Consider the following 8356-nt stretch of genomic DNA (forward strand, 5'->3'; position numbering starts at 1 on the left):
TGATTTGGGGTAGTAACCGCCGTAACAAGCCAGCTACTCCCCTCTTTGTGAGTGCGAATCCTTTTTTCCACATTTCCTCTTGCTGTTGAAGCTTAGAGCGATGTTGGAGTCACAGTAAGCATGTGTATGTTTATTTAATAAGGGTATTGACTCCAGGCAGTAGCCATCATTCTGGCGAGTCACCCACTCTTCATTGGCAGCCTCTTGACTTTATGGATCCACAGTGTTTATCCCACGCCCCTTTGAAGTCCTTCACAGTTCTGGTCTTCACCACATCCTCCGGAAGGGCATTCCAGGCATCCACCACCCTCTCCATGAAGAAATACTTCCTGACATTGGTTCTGAATCTTCCTCCCTGGAGCTTCAAATCGTGACCCCTGGTTCTGCTGATTTTTTTCCTTCGGAAAAGGTTTGTTGTTGTCTTTTGATCATTAACACCTTTCAAGTATCTGAAAGTCTGTATCATATCACCTCTGCTCCTCCTTTCCTCCAGGGTGTATAAATTTAGATTCTTCAATCTCTCCTCGTACGTCATCCGATGAAGATCCTCCACCTTCCTGGTCGCCCTTCTCTGTACCGCCTCCATCTTGTCTTTGTCTTTTTGAAGGTACGGTCTCCAGAACTGAACACAGTACTCCAGGTGAGGCCTCACCAAGGACCTGTACAAGGGAATAATCACTTCCCTTTTCTTACTCGATATTCCTCTCTCTATGCAGCCCAGCATTCTTCTGGCTTTAGCTATCGCCTTGTCGCATTGTTTCGCCGACTTCAGATCATTAGACACCATCACCCCAAGGTCCCTCTCCTGCTCCGTGCACATCAGCCTTTCCCCCCCCATCGAATACAGTTCATTCGGATTTCCACTCCCCATATGCATGACTTTGCACTTCTTGGCATTGAATCTCAGCTGCCATATCTTTGACCACTCTTCCAGTTTCCTTAGATCTAATCGTTGGATGTTATTCTGTTCATAGCTGTTTTGAAACATTTATTCTGCTTATTAGTATAGTTTTGCAATTATTTCTGTGTGGGGATCTATAGCTGCTTGCTAGTTCTGTTTCCCTAATAGGAGGTGTATTGGTGTTTAGAGCCTGATTTAATATTTGTAGTGTTGCCTTTTCACAGATAGGGTTGTTACTGGTTGAGTGCATTCCATAATACAGGTGTAACTGTGTGCGGATTAGTTTATGTGCATTACTGCAGATCCTGGGAGTATGTTAGATCGGTTCTGTGTGTGTTACTGAGGTGAGATATTTTACTAGCATGTAAGTGTTTGTATCGGTCTTATTTGTTGTGTTTTCTCAAGAGGACATGCATTAGTGATAAACTGCTGTCTTTTCATAAGTAGGGCTATTGAGCCTGGTAGTTGGAGTTTGTGTTGCTGTTACTGAGATGAAACTAGAACCAGAATATATTTTTTGTAAGGTGAGTTGTACGGGGAATGTCAATTCTACTTTACATCCATAATTGTGGGTCAGGGGGGTTCCTGTGGATGCAAACTGTACTTTTACATTTAGCCCTATGATGGTCATGTGTTCAGTGTGCCACGCATGTGAGAACCATCTGTAGGTGTATCCCGACAGAAAAAAGGTTGAGAACCACTGGTATATTAGTTTTTAGTTATCTAGCTACAAGTTACCGGATATATTTAGTCAAGTAATATTCAGTGGGACATTTATCCTGCTGAATTTACAGGACAAGTTGTCTGGCTAACTTTAGCCAAATAACTTGTCTACTAACTGGCCTACTGAACATGACCCCAAAATTACTGGTCAGGGCGACAGACATGGTTTTAAGAAAAGGGTACTCTGTTGGATTTTTTTTTTTTTTGAAGGTGTAAATAAAAACGTAGATCAAGGAGAACCAGTGGTTATAGTATATTTCAATTTTCAGAAGGCATTTGATAAAGTCCCCCATGAGAGAGACTCCTCAGGAAATTAAAAAGTCATGGAATAGGAGGCAGTGTCCCATCGTGAATTAGCAACTAGTTAAATGAAAGGAAAAGGTGGGTAGGACTAAATGGTCAGTTTTCCAAATAAAGAAAGGTCATTGACTGCTGAGCTTGATGGACCTTGGTTTGTCCCAGCGTGGCACGTCTTATGACATTTATTCGTCAAATTATCATTTTGTTTGCTTCACTGCATAGATCTTGAAGCAGAAAAACAAAGTATGATGCTATTGACTTTGACCATTTATGCCATCATAAGTGAGAGAGGCTTGTTCATGAAGCAGTTGCTATCTTAATTAAGTTGCTGGTAATTACAAAGAATATGTCCTAAAGGTTTTGAGAGGAAGATGGAAGACTTTACTCATGCCAGAATACTGTATCGCAATTCAATGCCTCCATATGTTTTGATTGACAAGAACCCCTTAGAGGTTTGCTTAAAAGGTTGCAGCTTTTTTTTATGGTCATTATTATAAAAACATTCCACATGACTATAATTTAATTCCTGTGGTGAAATCATTTGTAACCTGCTTGCATTCATTATAAGGGTCATTTCATCTGTTGTGAGACTCACACATTTTTTGCAATAACAAGCAAAAGAAGAATATGCAAACTCACAGGATGATCTGGGTTAAGCTGTTATTGCAATAATCCACATCCTGGGTGAGTCACTATAATAAAACCAGCGCAACATTTTCACGCTGATTTTTAATACCACACACGTTAAAAAAACGTGGCCCTGCTCCACACTATAAACAAATGGTATGCAAATGAAACTGATGTTAAGAATCCGTGGTAAACACAAAAAGTGTGTCAAAATCAGCATGAAAACTAACATGCAGAAAACTGTGCTAAAACCGGCTGTAAAAACAGCACTAGTTTGACAAATGCTGCAGTGTTCCCTATTGATTGATAGAAGTGACCTAGACTGACCTGTGGTGTGATTGGTGGTGCACAGACGTCCATTTCTTTTCTTGGCCACTCCTACTTGCAGGGAAATTAAAGGCAGCCTCTTCCAGGGTCATTTTGTCAGTGTTGGTGTTAGGCGAGCTCTGGACTCGGTGCTGGAGGTTTTCTTGGAGTTGGTGGTTGTTCAGTTGTGATTGCTGAGTGGTATCTTCTGTGCTGCTTGTTTGCAACTGCAAGATCGCTCCCCACGTTCATGGTGGTGGTGGGTGGTGGCGGATGAACTGGATACAGATATCAATCAACATGGGCCCTGAGTTTTATGGTCTGGGGTACTGACACGTAGACATAAGGGGCAAAAGCACAGGACGGCTTCTATAGCCAAGTCCTAAAGCAAAGAACGTCAAGCATCATTGTCTGAATTATCAAGAAGGCTCCTCATCCAGTAAAAATGTTGCGTATAGCAGTAATTTATGGGTTTGAACCGTTACTTGGTTTTGATTGATTGTAAATATTATTATTACCCTTAAAATAAGGCTGGGGGTAACTGCACAGAGCAGCAGTTACTACCCTTGAAAGAAACATTGGGCTATCCTGCATGGATTGGCAGATACTACTATAAGAAGCTTGCAGGGCAAATTGGCCATCTGGTCATTTTCTGTCATCATTACTATGTTACTATGTTTCCCATACTTTAGTCTTTGTCTGTGTTCTTGAGTGAATCTTTAGAGTGCATTTGATTGTTGGTCTGAGATTGCCTTTTTTGTCCACTTTTGTGTTCAAGTTCCTGAAAGAGCGGAGTGGGTGTCCATGGCTGTGGAAAGAATGGAGCGTGTCATAGGGGGTGCGCATGTGTGTGGGGGGCAGATGAGCATGACAGGCAGGGGAGTGGTGACAGAAAGGATAGGAAAGTGTGGTAAATAAGTCAATGGAGTATAGTTAGGGAGGAGTGTTGGGGTGAGAAGAGAGTGGCATGAATGAGCTGGAGGGGACAGTTAGAAGAGAAGAAAAGAAAATGGATGGGAGGGGTCAGAGCATGGAAGCACAATGCACTTTTTAGGCAGAAAGACATCCTCAAAGAATAATACAACAAATCTGGGAGATCATCACCAAGGATGTCAGCAGCCTGTCAGTGAAGACTAGACCAGCTGAAGCATCAGTGACAGAACACCAGGGCAGCTGACAAGACCAAGCTTGCCCAGCAGAGAGGCCCACCATATGAAGTGCAGGTGACACCAGTGGAGGAGCTGAATCAGGGTATTCTTCACTGAGACTACTTTGCTGGTATCCATACTGGCGGCATTAATACAGCTATTGCAGAAGGAGCAGGTGAGAATGGTGGAGAATGTGTCTCCCGGGGTAAAGAGCTCTGGCTGAGAGTGGTCCGAAGGATGTAACATTATTCAGCTCTGTTATGTCTTTTGTTATTTTCCCAGGTGATCATCAGCCAATGGGCACAAAGGAGCCTGCTATTAAGGGTCTTGCCACAGAGGATGAAAAAACCAGCTAGCACTTCTGGATAGGGATGTGCATTCATTTTAAACAATTATACAAAATGCAACAAACAAGGGGCAATTAGTTTCACGAAATGAATTCAGGGGCCTCCACGAATTAAACAAACCTTATTCGTTTAATTTGTTTGAACATCTGGTTGGGCCTTGGTCCAGGCCTGAAGCTGGGGCCTTGCTTAGGGCATAGGCCAAGGCACAAAGCAGGGGCTGTGGTCTATGCCTGAACATTACTCCAGCGCCTTGCTTAGGCCTAGGCATAGGCATAGGCCCAACCAGAAGTTTAAACAAATTAAATGAATAAGGTTTGTTTAATTCGGGGAGGTCCCTGAATTCATTTCGTGAAACTCCACGTGAAAAACCACTCCCCTGCCAAGACCCCAGCAAAGGCACAGAACCCCCTGAAAAATTATTTACCTGATCTGTCAGGTATCCAGAGTGCATCTCAGCTGGGTCCCGATGCCAGGCCCGACACAGGGCCTGGCCCTTGGCCTAGGTTCAGGCCCAGATCCCAGGCCTCAGAGGTACTCTTCTTAGGTCCTTTCTCTTCTTTTTTCTTTCTTCTAATGATGCCGTCCGCTGGGGTCACACCAGAGTAAATTAAATTTAGCTCATCTTTCTCAGCTGAGGGCACCATTTTGCTGTATGGATTCAAGTCTGGGTCATGCCTAGAGTTGGGCCTGGGTCTGGGTTGAGGCCCTGGCTTCAGGACCTGGTCTTCGGGCTGGGCAGCAGCATCAGGTTTATGAACAGGCATTGGGACCTGGCCTCAGACCTGAGTCAGGTCTGAGGCCCAGCATTGGAACTTGGCCTCCAGGCTGGGCTGCGGCATTGGGCCTGGGTCTGGGTTGGGCTGCATGTTTGGGCCTGGGTGTGAGCTGAGGCCCCAGAATCGGGCCTGGGTGTGGGCTGAGGCCCCAGAGTCAGGACCCGGCCTCCAGGCCAGGCAGCAGCATTGGGCCTGGGCTCAGACCTGGCCTAGGTCCAGGCTCAGGCATCAAAACCCAGCATCCAGGGCCCCAGCAATGGGTCTGGGCCAAGGCTCTGGTGTTGGGACCTGGCCTTTGAGCCAGTCTGCGGCATCGAGACTGGGCCCTGGCATTGAGCCCAGGCTCCAGCCAAGGACGAGGCCTGGCATCCGGTTTAGGCTCTGGCATCAGGCCTAGGCAGAAGCGTCAGGACCAGGTCTCCAAGTCAGCAGATCATCACAAGACTGGGTAAGTGAGGGGGGGACTGGGAGGGATCCTGGCCCCAGCATTTTTCCAGGTAGAAGGGATGGATGGTGGGATTGGGAGGCCACGTTTTCTTTTTGTTTGCTTGTTTTTGTTTTTAAAGTTTGATTTGTTTAAAAAAAAAACAACCCAAAATATATATCAAACATTCCACAATCAAAAATTCTTGGAGAAAAAAGACCTCCCAAAAAATAACCAAAACCCCCCCCACATGTTTTTATACCCTTGCATATCCCTATTTCTGGATCTTCCTTCGATGGGAAGTGCAGAGCAACCATTAAGACTCCAGCTGGCAAGTGATACACAGGAAGATGACAGCCAAATGTTTGAGCTCCACTTCACATGGCCAGATAAATCCATTACGGACATCCCTATGTACTACCAACACCTGCAACCAGTGCGGGGCATTGTTTCTACAGGCCATTCACAGTGGTTGGTGTGGGTGGCTGCACACCATGACATTCTCTTACCAACAGGAACACCAATCTCTGGCTTTGATGCAATGGCAGGAATTCTCTACTGCTTAAGAGTCATCCCTGTCCATCTTTTGAGTGGGTTCCCTCAAATCTGGTCATGCAGACGGTGAAGTTGACCTGAACAGTACAACATGCTTTAACCACAACTCTACTCTGCTCTTTTACTATATGGACAGGGAGGATATCCCCTCAATCTCCTCCATGATCCCTGACTCATCCATAAAAATCAGCTGCCTGAAGAATGGACACTGGCACACTGTATCATCTTCTAAAACAAATGTAACTTTAATTTTCTGGAATATCCAGCCAGCAATGACAACTGTATGTGTGGATGAGGTCTCTTACAAGATGAAATACTGCACAAGTCAGAAAGATCATGGGCTCTCATAACAGTGAGCATTTCTACTAATGCTGACCAGAGAAGTCAGCTTGGTTCTTCAACTCCACTGTCTTTTCTCTCTCTCAGCCTTATGGGAGCTATTCAAAGATATCCATATCAAAATTATCATCCAATGTGCACCAAATACACAATCACAAAATTCCATGGCATTACAATACACCATCAAGTTTTTTCCCAGGGCACTGTTCACACCCCACAAGATGGTCATGGACCTCTTTACTGACTCGTCACAATACTATCTTTCTGTGCTGGCTTCATCAAGACACAGCACAAGAAAGAACATCTTGGGGCAATACTTCGTATGACTCACCTCACTCATGAACATGGTTTCTTCCCCTCTTTGAGCATCCTTCTTTTGGGTAGTTTTCTCGGGAGGAGGAGAACACCACTCCACACTCCGGCCCACTGGCCTCTCCACCTCAATACTTTGGCAAGCTCCTCTGAGGGAGCTTGCCAAAGCCTTTCCATCTTTTCTAGGTCAGATTCTTCCCCAATTGGTTAACTCACTCCACTCTTGGACTTCTCTTGTTGGTAGTTTCTCTCGGGGGGGGGAGAATCCACTCCTTGCCCCTCCAGTATTTCTCTGCTCTGGTCCAACCAGGACGAGGGATGGACTTTGCTCACCACATCTTGGCCTGGGGCCTCTTCCCTTGAGGAGGAGAGCCCCTGCAGGATTTCCTCTTCCCTCAGAGGGTTGCTAGGCCTCCCAGCCCTCAGGCTGGGTACTCCAGATGATTATATAGCTGGAGGTCCCTACATGGAGAAGGCAAGGGAAGAAAGGGCAAAAAACCCACCAAAACCTATCCCCACTAAACTGTCCATTCTCTAGAGTCCACCAATCAAATAGTCGTAAACTATTAAGGGAACATACACATCTTTCTTTCAAAAGCACCTTAACACAAATTTACATCATGACCTTTCTTTAAAATGTCATCCAGTGGTCATTTCTTGGTAAATATAGTACATGGTAATTATTTCACCCATACTTTAACAAATCAGCACATGATGAGGGCAGCGTCTCCTCTCCACCCCACGGTTTGGCACATTCATTCACCCCATAAGAAAAGAGCCAAACCTAGGGGAGTCGCCACATTTTGATTTTGAAAAGGTGTAGCTTTTAGTGAGTTTCCACACACCACCTGCACATTTTCAAAGTGGATATGTGTGCATAGTCTGCTTTGAAAATCCTAGGTAAAGTCTGTGGGTAAAACATACTTGCAGACTTAAGCCTATGCAGGCTGTTTGAAAAATGAACCTTCCCTTGGTCTGCTGATGGTACATCATCTGTACTACAGAAATTCTAACCAAGGGGTCCAAGCATCCCTTATCTCCAAACTTACAAACACATCAGCTAGGAAATGTAGTCTTCATCAAGACTGGTTTTTCTTTTCTTATGTGACTAACAAAAATGCTGCCAGGGGATAACTGTACAGGGTTTAACGACTGCAACCCAGAATTTCAATTTCTTAGCTCCTCTCTAGTCCGGCTTCATTAACTGTGGCAGTTTGGAAAGCCTGTGGGCTCATAGAGAAGCCCAGAATCGCTTGAGTGATTTGCAGTATGAATGTCAATGTTATTCATCTATAGCTGGGCTTTTTTCAAGTTTTTTCTGGTAATTTCAATATTATAGGTTTAAAAAAAAAAGTGTAAAAATGTTCTTTATTATATAACACACAAGAGAAAAATCAGTGGAAAAAATCATTTTTGCACTGATTTTTTTTCTATAAAATTTAAATTCCCCCCAAAAATAAATTAAAATTAAAATGAAGGTCCTACTCTACCTCCATACAATGGCCTAATATTTACAGAAATTGGCTCAGTTGCTGATTCTAATACTTGATTTTTATAAGTATAATGATGGCAACACTATCTTCCTGCTGACAAGAGGT

Source organism: Rhinatrema bivittatum, chromosome 4 (genome assembly GCF_901001135.1).
Source record: "Rhinatrema bivittatum chromosome 4, aRhiBiv1.1, whole genome shotgun sequence".
NCBI classification, from domain to species: Eukaryota; Metazoa; Chordata; class Amphibia; order Gymnophiona; family Rhinatrematidae; genus Rhinatrema; species Rhinatrema bivittatum.